The following is a 21,075-nucleotide window of genomic DNA, read 5'->3' as shown; positions in this document are numbered from 1 at the left end:
GTAAACTTCTACATTGTTGGAGAGAATGTAAGCTAGTACAACTACTATGGAAACTAGTATGGAGATTCCTCAAAAAATTAAAAATAGAAATTCCATTTGACCTCTCTATACTTTCCCTCAGTTTCTCCTCAAGTGTTAAAATATCATATTACAGTGATAAATGCATACCTGTATTTATAATATCACAATTCATAATAGCTAAATTATGGAAACAGCTAAGATGCCTATCAACAGATAAAAGGATGAAAAAAATGTATTATACATAATGTATTATTACATACTTATAAAAAAGGATAAACCTGAAACATTTGTAGGAAAATGAATGGTCTTGAAATTTTAAAGTGAAATAAATCACTGAAGATTAAATAGTACATAATTTCTCTCATATGAGACCCCCAGAATATAAATAACCTAAAGAGCAAAATTAAGCAGAGATGATAACAAACAGGGAGGGATTTTAGCAAGAGAAAAGAGTTCACTATATATATATATATATATTCCCTAAAATGAATGTAATTATAGATCACAAGAACATACTAATGAAATGCAAAAAGCAAAAAAAAAGTACAGTATTATTAGGAAATCAGCTAAGAGATCAACAAATGAAAATATATTTTTTAGATCATGATACACAGTGTACTTACCATTATTATTCTCTAATCATTTTTGTTATGAACAATTACTTTTCATAGAATGGCTTTTATATTTTCTCTATTAATATCTACTTGTATTATATTAATATAAAAATTTTAAAACTTAAACAAAAATATTTTGAAATAATTACACATTAAAATAAGCACAGGTCATTGCTTAGTAAGTTTTGATGTACTTATATTATTTATTTAGACTCTTTGAGAAGAAGCCCAAAGACGTGTTTCAATTTTGTCTTCTTTAATTCCCTGGAAGGGTAACTATGATTACAAATTTTCTTCTTAATTCAATTAAATGAGTTTAGAAGAGTGCAGTTTTGACATAGTACATGGTACCACAATCTTCTAAAACTATTCAACATCTCTCTATAATGCTCAGCTTCTTCTCTGATTATATTTATAGTTTATTTTTATCATAATCACCACTGTCTTGTAAAAATGCTTTATATGTTATTTGGTCTTCAAAACCTTGCTTTTTTTCCATAAGGCTCAACATTTAATTCCAATATCTGAGAGACCAGCCACCCCATAAATCTTTTTAGATGAAATTTATGGCATCCAAAAATGAGTTGAGTGTTAAATTCTTTACTGACTTCCAATAACTTAGGAGTCAGTCCATGAAAAGATTTGATTATTAGTTTTTAAATTAACTTTGTGCCCTCCCTAAAAGCCCCTTTATTGTCTCTGTGTATCAGATTGGCCTCCAATTTTTACAAAATGGACTAAGTTGATCCCAATCTCATTTGTAGAGATAGTGTTGCTTTCTGATGTAGCCCAGGTCAAAGGAGAGAAGATATACTACACAAGGAACAGGAATGTTAAGCAGTATCAGTTTGATTGAAGCATAAAATTTTAGGTATTATCATTGCTACAAAACAAATAGTTCATGTTATCATATAAGATTCTGTGGTAGGAGCCTGCCACAAGAGCTGTTCCCAAGGAGGCCCTCCCTGGTAATTTATGTGCTGATGTACTAGGCATGTTTAACCTCTTATTCTATTCAATGCCAATATTAAATATATTAATAGTTAAAACTAATGAAAAACCCCTGGAAACTGGATGTATTTCCACTTAAAGGACATCTTTTAAGTATATCTTTTGTGGATGTGAAATAATGATTGGAATTGCAAAATCTTTATTTTGTTTCCAAGCTATGTTAGATTATATTAATAAAAATATCTTTAATATTCAGTGTATGAAAAAGCTTTTAATACTCGGTTATAGTCAAAATTTAGTATTTTTTATTTTTTGTTTAACTGTCAGTAAAATATTATTTCAATTCCATTAGATATATATTAATTGAAAGATGCTATTTTAGGTCCTTAAAAATTCAAAGAGAGAACAGAGTGGAGAAGAGACTATCTTTGTAAAAATGATTACCTAAATATCTGAGAAATAAAGTACTAGTAAGTAAACAGCAGAGATATGCAAAATGAACCATCAAGTTTATGCATTTTTGTCCTCCTAAAATAACAGTTATAGAATGAAATAAAATTTGTGTTGACATCTCTATATCTCCTGAAAGAGACAGCTCCTTTAGTTCACAAACCACATCTGATTTTCTCAGTTGTGCTCTCAGAGGTGAGTACTGTGCTTGGCACACAGCACATTGTGACAGCTGAACTCAACTGTCAACTTCATTGGCTTGAGAGCTGCCCATGGGATTAGGAAATCACAATTCTTGGTGTATCTATGTGGATCATGGAGGCATGACCTGGAGGTCTATCTCTGGCTTCTGGCCCCTTCCACTCCAGCCCAGCTCTCCAGCTTTGCCTTCCTGACTGGAAGAAAGGACACGTTTTTCTTTAATACTTCTTTCTCCCATCATATTTTTGCCTTTGACTGTAGACTGGACCACCTAAATATGAGAAGAAAAATAAACCTTTAAGTTGTGTGTGTCAGGGGCTACCCACTCAGGACCCCTCCTGCCCCCTCAGGAGCTTTCCTATCAATAAATATCTTTCTATTTAAAAAAAAAATACCTGTGATAAACTTTCACTTCTTCATTTACAGGAAGCTCTTTATGGCTTCTCCTTGGCATCACTACTCTTATACTTTAGGGCCATTATTAAGTGAAACAAAGGTTATTTGAATATAAGCACAATGATATCGCAAGAGTTGATCTGATAACCCAGAGAGCTAGGCCATGATTAGACTAAACAACAGTAGTATATGCAGGACTGATATGTTGGACAGAGGGGTGATTCATGTCCCAAGTAGAATGGAGTGGGATGGCACAAGATTTTATCACACTACTCAAAACAGCATGCAGTTTAAAACTTATGAGTTGTGTACTTCTGGAATTTTCCATTCAAGATTCATTTAAGATTTTTGGACTGCAGTTGACTGTAGGTAACTGACACCATGAAATGAAGCCATAAACATGGAGGGGCAACTGTAATGGACTGAAGGGTGGGATAAAGTAAGAACAAAGCCATGAGGAGAGAAAGGAGGTGCTTTTACCATCCAAATGACATGAATGAGTTCCATAGAGAAATGATTTATTAGATAAGTGCTTTTCAGTGATTCAGTTTATGAGCTTAAATTCTAACTGTTCTGCATCATCAGATTCTCTCTAATTTTCTTCCTTTAGGGTTTCTTGTATTTGAGGTACACAGGTTGGATCTGTGGGCTGTATTCCTTATAATTGTTTTTGTTCTCAAACCCACTTCTCATTTTGGCTCAGATGTGGAAAAATCATACTTTATTTGAGATCCATCTCAACTTAAAGGTGTCCTTGTTCGAGCCTCACTGAAAAAAAGCACAATGGGATTTGGTTTTACCATTATTAGTGGAGATCAGCCTGATGAGTTCCTACAGGTGAAAAATGTGCTGAAGGATGGCCCTGCAGCTCAGGATGGGAAAATTGCACCAGGTGATGTTATTGTAGACATCAATGGCAACTGTGTCCTTGGTCACACCCATGCAGATGTTGTCCAGATGTTTCAGTTGGTACCTGTCAACCAGTATGTAAACCTCACTTTGTGTTGTGGCTATCGACTTCCTGATGACAGTGAAGATCCTGTTGTGGACATTGTTGCTGCTACCCTTGTCATCAATGGACAGTCGTTAACTAAGGGAGAGACTATGACTACTTAGGATTGTAAGCCAGGAGCACTGGTTCTGGACCAGAATGGAAAATCAGGACACACCTTAATCAGTGATCACCTCAATGGTCCATCTGATCCAAGTGAGCAGAGAGCATCCATGACATCATCAGGCAACTCTCAGTCAAAACTAGTGACTATCCCTTTGATTAAGGGCCCTAAAGGCTTTGGCTTCACAATTGCTGACAGCCCTACTGGACAAAAGGTTAAAATGATATTGGATAGCCAGTGGTGCCAAGTCCTTCAGAAAGGGGATATAATTAAGGATGTTCACCATAAAAACATACAGAATTTAACGCATCTCCAAGTGGTATAAGTGCTGAAGCAGTTTCCAGTAGGTGCGGATGTGCCATTGCTTATCTTAAGAGGAGGTCCTCCTTCACCAACTAAAACTGCCAAAATGAAAACAGACAAAAAGGAGAATTCAGGTAGTTTGGAGATCATAAATGAGCCCATTCCCCAGCCTATGCCTTTTCCACCCAGCATTATCAGGTTAGGATCCCCCAAATTGGATCCTTCTGAGGTCTGCCTGAAATCTAAGACTATATGAAGTTAAACCACCCACACCAAAGACTTGGATGTATTTCTTCGGAAACAAGAATCAGTATTTGGCTTCCAGGTGCTAGGAGGAGCCGGACTGGACCAGTCTCTCTACATTGGGGCCATTATTCCCCTGGGAGCCTCTGAGAAGAACGGTCTGCTCCTCGCAGCTGATGAGCGCATGTGCATTGATAGAATTCCTGTTAAAGGGAAATCACACAAACAAGTCCTGGAACTAATGACCACTGCTGCTCGAAATGGCCACGTGTTATTAACTGTTAGAAGGAAGATCTTCTATGGAGAAAAGCAACCTGAAGATGACAGCTCCCAAGCCTTCAATTCCACACAGAATGGATCTCCCCTCCTGAACTGAGCAGAGGTGCCCACCAGGCCTGCTCCCCAGGAGGCCTACGATGTTGTCTTGCAATGAAAAGAAAATGAAGGATTTGGTTTTGTCATCCTCACCTCCAAAAGCAAACCACCCCCAGGAGGTAGGGACTGCTGTCTCCTGTTGTCTCTCCCTTCCAGGCCCATGTTTTTAAACCTCTCGTTGAAGCTTAAGAAACTAACAGGAACTGTGTATAAATTGCCTTAGAGACTTACCTTTTAAAAAATATTTTCCTTTTTTTCAAAGTCAGGTATCTGACTCATACCTTCCACACTTCAGGTTTATTTGTTATCTCAGATTCTATAAAATATGTTGCAATACTTCAGTTTGCATCAAGATTATACTGAGACAGCATATCAGGGACCTAACTTGATGGATTTAGGGAAAAATAGAATACTGAATTTTTTTTAAATTTGGGGTCAGAGACTTTTAGGAGAAATTGTGGACATAGAAATAAATTAAACAATAGAAGTAACTACAAAGAAGCAAAACAGATTACCAAAATCCTTGACACAAATATATCTTAAATAGTTCTTTCATATTATTGAATAACAATTGCTATATTCTAACTATAATGTACCCTTGCTGAATGAGGCATCCTACCTTTCATATATGCTTTATTGAAAGGTAAAAATTTTGTCACAACCTTTAAAACTTAATGCAAATATCCTGAACCAAATTTAGCAGAGTATTTACTTCTGGGAGAGGTGAATGTACACAAACACCAGTTTCATCAGTGACAGAGGAGGTAGCATCTAGTAAGTTCAGGGCTATTATGATCCAGCAGATTCAGTGTCGGTCTTGATGTTGCTGAGAACTAATGTTTAAATATAATTATAATGTCCAATTGAATATAAGATGAAAACCAGGACATTGATATTTGTGTATCATCCTTGTATGATAACATTATTTTTGGTTATCAATGATAAAAATCTTTCACAACACGAAAACAAAAAAGTTGTGTGTGTCAGGTATTTTGTACCAGCAACAGGAATGGTGACAAATACTATGGGATCACTAAATTTGGTTCAATTAATGTCTGACATATGTTATAGAAAAGTCTACAGATTTTTTTCATTCTTGAATTTAGAAATGAGAAGAACCTCATCGTGGTAAACAAATATTAAATAAAAATGAAAAAAAACCTCAGGTGTCTTAGTTACTTTTGTCATTGCTGAGAAAAATACCTAACACTCAAAAGTAAAAGGAGGAAAGGTTTTGTTTTGGCTGACAATTTGTAGAGATTCCAGTCCATCATTGGCTGGCTCCAAGGCAGGGTGGCATGGCAGAGGAGCATCACAGAGGAGAAACAATTCATGGCCTGACAGGTAGAAATCAATAAAGCAAAAAGCAGCAGCATAAAGCCTGGTTTCTCTTTTTTCCTTGATACTCCATCAGGGCTACAAGCCTACTAATTGGTGCCACCCACATCAAGGATGGGACTTCCATTAACAATACACAGAATTATACTAATTCCAATCAGTGGACTAATTTAGTAACATAGACTCTTAGTCCCCATATCACATGACTCATATCCAGTCATCTCTTGAAAGGGCTATGAGCCTATGAGTTTTGGGGGGAACATTTAGATAGAAGCAGTAACACCAGGTTTCACATTCATCACCAGATATCAGTATTATTATTTCCTTCATTCTTTGTTGAACATGGGCAAAAACACTCTTTATGAGTCTCAGTTTCCATATCAATAAATTGGAAGCCAAACCTAACTCTGAAGACTTCACGATTAATGGGGATGATCATGTGAAAGATAAAGATTTAAGTATTCTATTATCTTTTGCAATACTCAATCTTTGTTCTTTCTTTTATCAGGTATTCATTTAGTCACAAAGAGTTTAGACATTTTAAAATATGGAATGCATAGAACACAAACCAGAAAATATTCAATTTGTAACCTTGAAATTATAGTTAAGGAAAATAATCCTGAAAATATCACACTGAGTAAATTGTCTTTTTTCATCCCCAGATTTTAAAAATGTACTTAAAATATCAAAGGCCAATATAAAGTGCTCAGATTTTGTGTTAGGCAGAAATTTGGTGCAGAGAAAGAATTGTGTAGAAAGAAAAATATTCTATCTGGCTAACAAGTTTATGGAAAGGAGGATAGAAAGAAGAAAGGAGATCTAGAGTGTTAAATGTATCTCTATCTTCTTTTATACATCAGTCTCAGAGAAGATTGAAATGTTATAAATAAATGAAGATAATACCATTAGCAGAAGGATTTTGGCTACTGCCACTGCATTAGGATTCGGATAATTATCTGTCTCTGAGTTCTAACACCAAACTGGGATGCAGCCATCTGAATTTGGCAACTCAGAGCTTTCCTCATTTCCCAAGACTTTAAAAACTATTCTGAAAGCCAAAGTGAATCCCATAGACACTAAACTGTTAGGGAGAGAACACCCTACCCCAGAAGTTTATGTGCCTGAAAGTTGGATAAAGGGGAAAAAAGAAACCTACTCAATGATCTACAGCCAGCATTGCCAGGGTAGGGAATTCAAATGAAGTACTATTCTCCCATGAGACAATTTAAATAAACTAATGACATGACTACCCCAGATTTCATCATGGAGAACATCAAAGCTCATGGTAACAAAAAAACTGAATACAACAAAACAATATTAAAAGCATCTGAAGGGCTCATCTCTGTCAGTCAAAAAATAAGTCATGACATTTCATAAATTGTGTCTTTTTCATTAAGAAGCTAGATCACCTTGGGAAAGGTTTCAGGGGCCCAGAGAAATAATGATTTTTAGCTATGTGATATTATCTGGAGGACTATTTAAATACTAAGTTTAACAAATGGAAATGTTTGCTAAGTGGAGTAAATGAAAAATTTTTTTTGCACTTTATTAAATTCTTTTATTGGTACATTGTAGGTATACAACACAATTACGTTTCTCAATGGGAATTGTACCTTTACATAATGCATCTTGGTTCTTATTTTCTCCCCATTCCTAGCCCTCCCTTCAACCCCTCCACCCTTCCCTATTTACAAAGACTTTATTTCCATTTTTTCCATTTCTCATCATTTTTCCTTTCCCTTCTTTCCTTTCCCTTGCCCCTCCCACTACCCCTACCCCTTTGGGCCTTTTCTTCCTATTTTACATTATTGATTATTCATTTTAGACATTGATACATTTTAGGTATACAATATAATGACATTCATTCTTGGAAAGTTGCACCATTACATAGTCTCTCTTGGTTCTTATTTTTCATCCTTGCCCAGCCCTTTCTTCAACCCCTCCATTCCTCCCTATTTACAAAGATTTTGTTCCTATTTTTCCATTTTCTCATATTAATCCCATTCCCTTCTATCCTTTCCCCTAGCCCTCCCACTTCCTTCCCCTTTGTCCATTTTCTTCCTATTTCACATTACCTATTATACATTTTAGTCCTTATTTACACTTTCAGTTTCTCACACCAGAGGAACTATTCGGTATTTATACATGTGTGTCCTATTTATTTGACTGAAGAGTATCGCCTCAATGTGCATCCACTTAGCTATCAATGTCTCTAATTTCTCATTTTTTATGGCTGAGTAGTACTCCATTTTATAAAAAAACCCCACATTTTCTTTATCCAGTCTCCAGTTGATGGACATTTGGGCTGTTTGCAAGTTTTAGCTATTACAAACTGTGCTGCTATGAACATGGGTGTACATATATCACTGTGGTATGATTCTTTTAATTCTTTGGGGAAGATCCCCAGCAGTGGAATAGCGGGGTCAAATGGGACTTGCAGTCCTAGTTCTTTGAGGTATCTCCATACTGATTTCCACAGTGCTTGCACCAGTCTACGCTCCCACCAGTAGTGGAGCAGGGTTCCTCTTCCCCCACAGCCCCACCAGCATATGTTATTGGTTGATTTCATGATAGCAGCCATTCTTTCTGGAGTGAGGTGGAATCTCAGTGTTGTTTTCATTTGCATCTCTCGAATGACCAGTGATGTTGAACATTTTTCATGTATTTATTTGCTATTTCTACTTCTTTGTCTGAGATATGTCTGTTCATTTCAGATGTCCATTTTTGGATTGGGTCTTTAAATTTGAAAGGTCTGATTTTTATATTCTTTAAAGATTCAAGATAGTAGACCTTTGTCTGAGGAAGAGCAGGTGAAGATTTTTTCCCACATTGTGGATTGTCTCTTCACACTGCTGGTGGTTTCTGCTGCTGTGAAGAAGCCTTTTAATAAGAAGATAGCCCACTTGTTGAATGTTTGTGCTAGTTCACAGGCATCAGAGGTTTTTCTCGTAAAATCTTTTCCTACACCAATGTCTTCAAGGGTTCTACCTAACCTCTGTTCCAACTGGTTCAGAGTTTCTATTTTAGTATTTAGATCTTTAATCTATTTTGATTTTAGTTTAGTGCATGATGAGAGATATAGGTCTAGTTTTAATCTTTGGCAAGCTGAAGCCCAATTTTTCCAGCACCATTTATTAAAGAGGTTATCTTTCCTCCAGTGAGGGTGTTTGGCCCCTTTATCGAAGATGAGATGGCTGAGTGTGTCTGGCGTTGATTCTGCATCTTCTAATCTTTTCCACTGGTCCTCAGGTCTGTTTCTTTGCCAGTACCATGCTGTTTTTATCACAGTAGCTTTGTAGTATAGTTGCAGGTTGGGGATTGTGATACCCCCTGCCATGTCTCTGTTACCTAGAATTGCTTTTGCTATTCTGGGTCTCTTCTTGTTCAAATGAATTTTTGGATTGTTTTCTCAAGGTCCATGAAGTATGCTGCTGGGATCTCAATTGGAATTGCATTAAATCTATATAGCAGTTTTGGAAGCATGGCCATTTTCACTCTATTAATCCTTCCTACTGAGGAGTAGGGAATGTCTGTGCATTTTCTGATATCATCTTCAATCTCTCTTTTCAGAGTGCCATAGTTTTCAGAGAAGAGCTCTTTGATTTCTTTCATTAGGTTGATTCCTAGGTATTTTTGTTTTTTGGATGTTACTGTGAAAGGAATTATTTGCCCTATTTCTCTCTCAGTGAGTCTGCCATTTGTGTAGAGGAAAGCTATTGATTTTTGTGTGTTGACTTGTAAGCAGCTACTTGACTGAATTTGGTTATTAAGTGTAGAAGACTTTTGGTGGAGTTCTTGGGGTCTTCTATATAGAGTATCATGTCATCTGCATATAATGGCAATTTGACTTCTTCATTACCTCTTTATTCCTCTATTGATATAGTGTATTACATTGATTGATTTGCATATGTTGAACCATCCCTGCATCCCTGGGATGAATCCCACTTGATCAGGGTATATGATCTTCTTGATGATCTTCTCCATTCTGTATGCTAGTATCTTATTAAGGATTTTTGCATCTATGTTCATTAGGGAGACTGGCCTATTGTTCTCCTTTTCGGTTGGGTCTTTCTCTGCTTTGGGGATCAAGGTGATGCTTGCTTCCAGGAATGAATTTGGGAGTATTGCTTCCCTTTCAAACTCATTGAAGAGTTTCAACAGTAGTGACAGTAGTCCCTCTGTAAATGTCTTGTAGAATTCAGCAGTGAAGCCATCAGGGCCCGGGCTTTTCTTAGTTGATAAGTTTTTTATTACATTTTCAATTTCCTTGGTTGATATTGGGTTGTTCAGAATTTTTAGGTCCTCTTCATTCATCTTTGATAATTCATATGTATCTAGGATTCTGTCCATTTCTTCTGTGTTGTCCATCTTATTGGCATATAGGTTCTGAAAGTAGGTATTGATGATCCTCTGGATTTCTGCTGGGTCTGTTGTAATTTCACCCTTTTTATTCCTAATTGCATGTATCTGCGCCTTTTCTTTCCTTTTTCTGATAAGGTTGGCTAAAGGTTTGTCAATTTTGTTGAATCTTTTGAAGAACCAACTCTTGGCTTCATTGATTTTTTGTATCATTCTCTTAGTCTCCATTGCATTGATTTCTCCTCTGATTTTTATAATTTCCTCCTTTGTATGAGCTCTGGGATTGTCTTGTTCTTCTTTTTTCTAGGAGCTTGAGGTGCAGCATCAGGTTGTTTAATTGGGTGCATTCTGTTTTCCTAATATGTGTATTCACTGCTATGAATTTCCCTCATAAGACTGCTTTCATTGTGTCCCATAAATTCTGATATGATGTATTGTCATTGTCATTTAATTGAAGGGACTGTCTGATTTCTTCTTTAATTTCCTCTGTGACCCATTGGTTATTCAGAAATGTGTTGTTCAATTTCCACATTTTTATGAAATTTTTCCTGTTTCTTTTGCTATGGATCTCCAATTTCATTGCACTATGGTCTGATAATATACAGGAGATAACTTCAAATCCTTTGCACTTACTTAAACATGTTCTATGTGTGAGTATGTGGTCTATTTTTGAGAATGACCCATGTGCAGCTGAGAAGAATGTGTATTCTGATTTTGTGGGATAGAAGACTCTGTAAACATCTGTTAAGTTCATTTGTTCAAGAGTTCGATTGAGTTCTAGTATTTCATTACTTATTTTTTGTCTAGTTAATCTTTCTATTAGTGACAGTGGGGTGTTGAGTTCCCCCACTACATTTGTATCAGTGCATATATGACTTTTCATGTCTGTTAGTATTTGTTTTATATAGTTGGGTGCACTAGTGTTTGGTGCATAGATATTTATGATTGTCATCTCTTCCTCTTGGATTCTTCCCTTTATAAGGGTATAGTGTCCTTCTTCATCTCTCTTAATCATTGTTGGTTTGAAATCTACTTGATCTGAAAAGAGGATAGCTACTCCTGCTTTTTTGGGGGGGTTCCTGTCGCATGGAGTATTGTTTTCCACCCTTTCACTTTCCGTCTGTGAGTTTCCTTTTGAATTAAGTGTGTTTCTTGTAGGCAGCATATTGTTGGATTTTGCTTCTTCACCCATTCTGCCAGTCTATTTCTTTTGATTGATGAATTGACACCATGAACGTTGGTTATAACTGAAACATATTAACTTGTCTTTGCCATAACTTTTTCCTTTTGTTGGGTTCTCCCCCTTTACATTTAATTTCTTGTCATGCCAGATAGGTTCATTCTGCTTTGCTTCCTGGGGTTGTGATCCTCAATGTCTGTTCCTAGAATATTGTGTACAATTCTTTGGAGTGCTGGTTTGGTATTCACGAAGTTCCTAAGGTGCTCTTTGTCATGAAAGTATCTTATTTCTCCATCCATTTTGAAAGATAGTTTTGCAGGGTACATCAATCTGGGTTAGAGGCTGTTTTCTTTTAGGGTTTGGAATATGTCACTCCAAGCTCTTCTTGCCTTGATGGTTTGTGTTGAGAAGTCTGCTGTGATTCTGATGGGCTTTTCTTTGTATGTGATTAATTTCTTTTCTCTAACTGCTTCTAGAACTTTGTTCTTCTGTTGAGTTTCTGGAATCTTAACAATTATATGCCTATGTGTAGATTTTTTTTGATCAAGGCTATTTGGAGTCCTATATGCCTCACTTATATGTATGTCAAGCTCTTTTCCCCTGCTTGGGAAGTTTTCTGCCATTTTTTCTGTGAAGAAATTTTTTATGTCATCTTCACTCTCTCCTGTTTATTCTTTGACTCCAGTCAGTCTTATGTTATTCTTCTTTGCATCATCTAGCAGCTGCTGGATTGATTTCTCATGTTCCCTTATAATTTTGAAGCAATTTTTCTTTTCCTGGTCACTAATTGCAATCTTATCTTCTATATCTGAAGTTCTTTCCTCACATTGGCTCATTCTGCTGTGTAGACTTTCAATGGAGTTTTTCGTGTCCTGGAAATCTATTTGCATCTGTTTTATGGATTTCATTTGTTTCCTATTTTGGGATTCCATCATGTTCCTGAGCTCCTCTCTAGATTTATTAATCATGTCTTGCACTAGGAGCACAATTTCTCCTGCTATCTGAGAAATTATTTCTGATTTCATTTCCAGATCTCCTTTTGTTGCCAGTTCAGTGGGTCCAGGTGGTTGATTCTCAGAGTGTTCCACCTCATTTCCCTTTGGGGTTGCTGTGGGTGATCTGGAAGTCTGGTTTTGAGACTTCTTTACATGTTTTCTCATTTTGACTGTGGGGGGAGGCTGTTGGTGCCTGTAGGGATTACTTCCTCTGAACGGGGAGAGGTCGAAAAGGGGCCTGTAGCAGCGTAGGGATGGTGGCCCAAAAGCACATTCCTGTGGGTTGGGAGCAGCATGAGGAATGGTGGCCAGGAAGCCCCTTCCTCTGAACCAGGAGCTGTGGTATGGTGGCTCAGAAACCCCTACTTCTGGGCCAGCATCAGTGGGAGGGATGGTGGCCCAGAAGCCCCTTCTCTGGGCTAGGAGAGGTGGGACAGAAGGTAGCCCAAAAGCCCTTTCCTCTGAACTTGGAGCAGTGGGTGGGATGGTGGCCAAGAAGCCCCTTCCTCTGGACCAGGAGCAGTGAGATGGCAGCTCAGAAGCCCCTACCTCTGGGTCGGGAATGGCGGGACTCAGTACTGTTGTCTGGTGGTCCAATGTCCTCTGCATCTTTGTAGTGTGTACAGAGGAGCCGGGGCAGGGGTGTCCAGTGGATTGTTGCTGGGGCATAGGCTGATTCCAAAATTATTAATTTACTAATTAACTAATAAGTTCCATTTTAAGGAAGAAGAAGTTAATTTCAGATGGGATGAAGGAGCTATTTTTATTTTTTCTATATATCTCAAATGTAGTATAACTGAGTTTTAAGTCCTTGCTTCCTTAGCAGGATATGGATAAATTTTTCAACTTGCATCATCAATCCTGTGAATAGGATTGCTAAAGTTAGCCACTCTATATGTGGGCATTTTATTTTCATGAAGATGTTAAGTTATTCAGTTGTTCACATTCCTTTGCTATTTGATCTAAACAGCACCAATGCTAAAATTTATTCACAGCTTAGATAATAAAAGTAGTTCAATCAAAAATTACTAACTTAAGAGTTCTAATTTGAGATCAAACACATGAAAACCTAGTTATTGCTCACACTCTCTCAATAAAAAATAACCCAGGCAAACTAAAAACCAGTGACTTTTCTTGGACTCACAAGAGAACTGAAATTATAAAGCAAATGGCTTCTCCAAAATTAGAGAGAAGCACATCAAAATGATAAAGCTGTTATGTGTTCACTTGGAGCTAAAGCTGCTAGATGCTATATGCAGTTAGGAACAGTTCAGTGATAATTTTGGTGAAGTGCTAAAGATTGAGCACAGACTAGCACAAAAATGAGAAGCTCCTGAAAGCCAGTCATCAGGAGGCCCCCACATTTTCCCAGCCTTTCATTCCAGAAAACCCACCATGTTCCTACTCTGAGGAACTGACCAAGATCCCTTTTGGCCCTGGCATGACAAGAAAATGAATGCTATCACAAAACCTACTCAGAATCATCTCTGTATTACAGACCTAGCATCCAGATGAATGAATTTTCCAGAGTATAAATGAAGCTTTATTCCAGGTAGAGGAAAGGGATTACTGCACACTTCAGCCCTCTGATCTCACATAAGGCAGGAGGGCATAGGTAACAGAAGAAATGGATTCAAGAAAATACATTAATAATGATGAAGCTATAGAAAGGAATGGCCAAAAGAGAGAAAAACAAAACAGCCTTGGAAGTAAAATACTTTTAATGGCCATACCCCTAAGTTATCAGCCTACTGAAAGACTAAGATTTAAATACTCTTTCATGATATCAATAAGCTTCATATAATAATGATGGATTACAGCTGAAAGAATTGTGAGTCACATATCCTTGCTAAGTATCAATGTGAAAAGAAACATAAAACCAAGTAATATTCCATTATGTATGGATATCAAACAAGGACTAGTAAAAAATTTTAAAAAGAAATCCAAAGTAAAGACATAAAAGCACAAAGAGTAGATGAGTTTGAATCCCCTATAGATGTAAAAACACAAGCACATGACAGCTCTAGCTAAGTAAATATAAATCCTCATATTAAAGACAGTTTCCTACAGTACTATTAACTAATATAACATTCCTAGCACTTAACAAAAAAATTGCAAGCCAAAAGATAGGAATAGATATAACACAAATATCGCATAGGAGATTTAATTAATTGTGATTAATACTTTACAGATTCTAATGGGAAAAGAATAAAATACACAGGACCAGATAGTGGCAGTTATTAGAGAAATAAAAGTGACAAAAAAGAAGTGAAAGAAAATGCTATGAAATATAAACATATTGACAGAATATAAAAATATATTCCATAAAATAATCAATAGGTTTGACATATGCAAAGTAATAACTAAAGTGAACTTAAAGTTATGTTTATAGAAATTTAAAAAATTAAAACTGAGAAAATGAAACAACCCCCCCCCAAATAATAGTTCAAAATATCCATGAACTGCAGGTTGAAAGAGTTAACATATACAATCAGAATACCAGAAAAAGAAGACTGAGGCAGAAAAAATGTTTGAAGTAATAATGGCTGAATTCTTCCCCAAATTAATGGTGAGCACAAATCACAGATTCAAGCAATTCATGTAATCTCAAATAAGACTAATGTGCACTCTTCCTCCCTTCCAGCAAGAAAAGCCTCAGTTAATCATATTCAAGTTGAAGAAAACAAAGACAAAATAAATATTTAAATTAGCCAGAAAGAAAATAAAACGCTTTAATTATAAAGATCCAAGATTTACTGTCTTTAAGGACCATGGAAGAGAGAAGGTATATGTGTAAAAGAAAAAAAAACTCACCAAATTAAAATTCTGTATCAATGAAATTATCCTTCAATAGTGAGGAAGAAATAAAAAAAAAAAAACTCAGACAAGCTTAAATTCAAGGAATTCATCACCAACCAGTAGATTTCAGATCTAAGACAACAGAAATGGGTTTTCTCAGAGTTTTGGAGTATGGAGGTCAGGTATATGTGCAACATCACAGTGGAGTTCTAGTGAAATCTCTCTTCCTGGTTGTGCTCATGGCTCCCTTCCATTGGTGCACAAACATGAAAAATAGAGAAGACGCTGTCTGGTATCTCTTCTTATAAGGGAAATTTGCTTAGGAGGACTCCACCTCCATGACTTGATCTAATCCTAATTACCCTCTCCAGGGCTCAGTCTTCAAATACCATCATACTGGGGGTGCAGTCTTCAACACATCCATTTTGGGTGGATGAAATAATTCAGTTCATAATAGGTTGTTTGAAACAATGAGAGTAGAAATTTATGTTATAATTTATAGCATACAGAAAATTGAAATGATTGACAGGAATATTGCAGGGAAAGGAAAGACTAGGAATACATCATAAAACCATATAACATTATCAAAGTTTATTATTTATAATATTTTAAATTTTTGTTAGTACATGTTTGCAATATATAATGATTGTATTTATCATGGGGACTTGGTACATGTACATAACCCATCTTCATTCTTTTTACTTTCCCTTCCTCTTCCACCACCCGACTCTATTTTAGATTATTTTAAAAAGTATCTTTGGGCTGAGGATTTAGCTCAGTGGTTTTGCCACCTGCTGCGCAAGGACAAGGACCCGAGTTCGATCCCCAGTACCAAAAAAAAAAGTATCTTGTAGGAAGCCAACCACCAAGAATGTTATAAAGGTAAGTTTTAAAAACCTGCCAAAAAAGACATAAAAGGAATTATGAAATGATCAGTTAAGCTTAAAAGAGCTGAAAAAAGAAGAAAATTGAAAAATATCAATAGAATAAAGCTGCAAAAATAGTACATTTTAATCTACAAGTATTAGCAGTAATAGTATATAATTCACCAGTTAAAGTATGTAATACAAAATAAAAATTCATGGGGAAGATTATAGGCTGTCTACAAAAAACTCACTTCTAATGTAAAAACTCACCTAGGTTAAAAGTAAAACTGTGCAGAAATACATATTATGCTAATACTAATGATAACAAATTTTGAATATCTACTTCAAACAAAGTGGTATCCAGAATAAAGAACATTATCAGGTATAGAGAATATGTAACATAATGATAAATGTGTCAATCTTCCAGGAAGTTATAAATCTGTATGTATCTTTATCAGTTTCCTGTGGCATCTATACAATTTATCATAAAGCGGATGAAACGAGACAGTAGAAAAGTATTCTCTCATGTTAGAAGGGCCGCACTTCCTTAAGGTTCATGAGAAATTTACTCATCTCTTGCCTCTTCTGGGTTTTCTGCCTTTTCCATATTCTTATAGCTCCAGGTGATCCTTAGCTTGTAGGTACAGAACATCATGTCTTCCATGATCTTCATGTGGCCTTTGTTCTCTAATAGCTCTTCTCCTTGGGCTCCTCTACAGAGGCTTGCCACGTGGATACAGGGGCCACCTGGATAATCCAGGATGACCTCATCTAGAGCCTCAATTACACAAACAGAACCATTTTTTTCCACGTAAGGTCATATTCAAGATACCAGAATACATACATATATTCCTCAGGACCACTTTTCAAACTCTCTCCCAAATAATAACAGATTATCAAAATGTATGAGGCAAAAATTATGGTTCTATAGATTAGAAATAGGTTAATAGGTTCTTACATTTGCAAACTCCAAACCTCTTGTGTGAATAACTCATAGTTTAGCAGGCAGAAAATCAGTATTGATATAAATGATCTGAACAGCCTTATAAATCTACTGCTCTAACTTATATTTCTAAAATATTCCATCCAGCAATAACAGGATACACATTCTGTTCAAGAGCATAAGGGGCCTTTATCAAGATAGACAAATTCTGTGCCATAAAACATGGCCTCTTATAAATTATAAAATCACCATAATAATAGATTGAATATATTTTCTTTGCAAAAAAAAAAAAGTTTAAAGAAGTTAAAGGCCAAATAGCAGACTGGAAAAAATATTTGCAAATCACTTATCTGATAAAGGACTTTGATCAGAATATAAAATGTGCTTTGAAAATTCAGAAGACATGCATATGGCAAATAAGTTTATGAAAAGCAAACTTAATATGTCATTAGGGGAATGCAAATTAAAACAATTGAATAACAATTTATGCATTATAAGATGGCTAAAATTAAATAAATAAAAGAGTTATAAAAGCAGCTGTTGAAAAAGGTATGAGCTTCGATAATTCTCACTTCTGATAAGGATGCAAAATGATATTCTCATTAGAAGGCAGTTTGGGAGACTATTACAAAACTAAACATGTTGTTACTATATGTATTATAAAGCATCTTGTTTCTATGTATTTGTCCACCCAGTTTTAGAACTTAAATTTACATAAAAACTTGACTATAGATGTTTATTAAAATCCATTCATAATTACCAAAAATTGGAAACAATTTGCCTTGCAATTAACAAAAGGGTAGATAGACTTTGAAATACCATTCAAAAGAATGTTATTCAGTTATTAAAAATGAACTATCCATGAAAAAAATATGAATGGATATCAAATGCATATGACTAAGAGAAAACCCCTGCTATGAAATGGCTATAGTCTACACGTTTCTATTTATATAGCATTATGGTTAGTGCCAAACTATAGGGAAAAACAGAACTGTGATTGGCAGAGGCCTGGTTTTGAGAAGTGCTGAATAAATAATGAATAAAATATTTTAGAGCAGCGAAAGTATGGGCTGGAGATACGGCTCAGTAGTAGAACACCTGCCTGGCATGCATGGGGTCTTGGGTTCTACCCCATCCACCCCCAGCATCAAAATGAGAGAGAGGGTGATAGCAAGAGCAAAACGGTGAGAGTGCAAGTTGTGAATACATAACACTATGCATTTAAAGAATCAATAGCACCTTACCACCAGTGAACCTCCATGCAAATTTTAGAAATACGTAAGTTCAAGGGGTCTTAGCATGGAATACAAAGTCTGACAAAAGAATCAAACTGCATTACACATGGATGACAAAATTTTAATGCAGAAACAAGTCTAGAAATACTCAGCTACCTCATCTTTGACAAAAAAGCCAAACACCCTCACTCTTTAATAAATGGTGCTGGATAAACTGGGTTTTAACTTGCCAAAGATTTAAAGTAGACCTGTATCTCTCACCGTGCACTAAACTAAAATCAAAATGGATTAAAGATCTAAGCATTAAGACAGGAACACTAAACCTGATGGAAGATAGGTTATATAAAACTCTTGAAAACATCGGCATAGGAAAAGACTTTAGGAACAAAACCTCAGTTGCACAGGAATTAGCAAAAGAATCAGCAACTGGAATCTCATCTTTTTTTTTTGAGATTTTAAAAACACTTTATTTAATAAAAGTTAAACATACAAAACATCCTAAAAATCATCTTCCATTAATAGGAAGACCCTTTTCTATGCATGTATTTGATTTAAACTTAACTTTGGATAACTGTGATGCTCATACCAACAAATGCTGGCAACTTGATCTAGTTAATTAAAATTACTAACTCAGCTACATGAACATAATATACAGGGAAATTATCGTCAGATTAATGCACAAGAAAAACAAGAAATTTTTAATGATGAAAGCTTCAGTACTCTTGTTCATTAATTTAGCCTTGGTTTTTTAAAAAAATAGTATCTATACTGTATACAGGGCTATACATCACTTTTTGTTTTCCCATATAAACATTACACATCCGAAAAACAGTACCACTACCATAAGTGAAAAATTAAAAGAAAAAGCAAATATAACAAAAACAAATCCACAAAACACCAAATAAAAACACCTTAGAAAGGTAACTCGTCCTAAACATGTTTTTCTGCACAAAACTAAATGAATAAAAATAAAAGCTGGATCAATTTTAGAGATGGCCTAATTGGCTTAGGAAACAAGTTACTGAAGGAAAACCCTCAAAATAAACTTTGTCATTATAAAGTAACCTACCTTTAGGCTTATCTTGACAATAGCTAGGTTTTAAGAAGTTGAAAAAAAAAATGATCTCTAGCAGGTGATTGGTGTTTTGCCTTCACATTCCAATGAATTATTGTTTGTCAAATTCCAAGTTACAACTGCATATGGTACTTGGTATTAGTATATCAACAATTCATCAAAGTTCTGAGTGAAGCAGCTTCTATCTATAAAAGTTGCCTTACTCAATAAACTTTGAGGGAACTATGGTAGTAGTAATGAAAAGTTAAATGAATAACAGTTTAGCAAATGAAATTTCTTCAAGTTTCATTCTATTGAAGTCAAACAATGACACCAATGGTATCTTCCTTACTCACCTAACAAATAATTTACCTTTAGAAATATATAAGGATAAAAAGGTAAATGTAAAGCCCTACAGAGATGAAATCCAACAGTTTTTCTAATTACTGAAGCATCAAATGTCTGACATTAGAAGTATCTTGGTATCATGTCATAGGTTTATCAGCAATTCCAGAAGTTCCTACTCCAGCTTTGTCAGTTACACTCTCAGGTGAAGCAAAAATACTCCTCTTTACCTGGCCTTTTTTGTTTTTAGAATAGGCTCTACTGTTGAATTGCTACCGTTTCACCTTCTGGTCTTCTCTTTCTTGCTCAAGTTCTTTTATTCTTTGTGCTTTTTTCAAAGCTTTCTTCTTTTTATATTCACCCTGTTGGGCAATCATTTCTTTTTTTGACACTGGTTTGCTGCCACTGTCCTCCTTTTCCTGCCTTTCTTCTTCTACATGCTTGAGGTTCAACAGGGGAGTCACTTCAGCATTGCCATAACCAGCAAAGGTGATTGCAGCGGTGCCATTTTCTTCATCTATCTCCTCAATCTCTGCTTCATAACACTGTCCATCTTCACTCCAGATTGCCATACACTTGTCTCCTACTGTCCATGAATGAGTGGACTGAGTAGAAGCAAAGAGTTTCCAAAGGCTGAGTTGACAGAAGGTCTTTGGTTAGTTCTATAACTTCTTCTAAATATTTCTTCAATTTTAGCAAATCCTCATTTTCTCCATTTCCAGATAATGCAGCTTCTACTTGCTAGAGTTGAGCTTTGTAGCTCACCAGCTGCTTTGCTAGATCCTCTGACATCATCGCGAGATGTTTCTCGAGTCATATGATTCATGGCATCCTCTGCTTTATTTGCTGGGATCTCATCTTATTAAAAAGCTTTTGCACAGCAAGAGAAACCACCAACTGAGTGAAGAGACAATGCATAGTATGAGAAAAAGATTTTACCAGCTGTTTCTCTGACAAAGGACTACTATCTAGAATATATAATGAACTTTTAAAAAAATCAAACCCTCAAACTTAAGCACTCAATCCAAAAATGAGCATCTGAACTGGATAGACATTTCTCAGACAAAGAAGTAGAAGCAGAAATAAATATATGAAAAAATATCCAATATCACTGGTCATTGGAGAGATGCAAATGAAAACAACTCTGAGATTTCACCTCACCCCAGAAAGAATGGCTGCTATCAAGAAATCAACTAATAACAAATGCTGGCAGGGGTGTAGGGAGAAAGGAACCCTTCTCCACTGTTAGTGGGAGTGTAGACTTGTGGAAATCAGTATGGAAATACCTCAAA

The 21,075-nt window shown here is 35.9% G+C and overlaps 2 pseudogenes; one reads left to right on the top strand and one right to left on the bottom strand.

The window, feature by feature from the left end:
- The window catches only part of LOC101702245 (membrane-associated guanylate kinase, WW and PDZ domain-containing protein 3 pseudogene), a 43,255-nt pseudogene extending 38,363 nt beyond the window's left edge, over positions 1-4,892 (top strand).
- Positions 4,893-19,881: 14,989 nt separating this feature from the next.
- On the bottom strand, positions 19,882-20,575 carry LOC101701898 (survival of motor neuron-related-splicing factor 30 pseudogene; annotated as a pseudogene).
- Between the last annotated feature and the right edge of the window lie 500 nt (positions 20,576-21,075).

Source organism: Heterocephalus glaber, unplaced genomic scaffold (assembly GCF_053883595.1).
Source record: "Heterocephalus glaber isolate CG9 unplaced genomic scaffold, H.glaber_assembly_v1.0 deba00001429, whole genome shotgun sequence".
Lineage (NCBI taxonomy): Eukaryota > Metazoa > Chordata > Mammalia > Rodentia > Bathyergidae > Heterocephalus > Heterocephalus glaber.
This window is presented reverse-complemented; position numbering and strand designations above follow the sequence as displayed.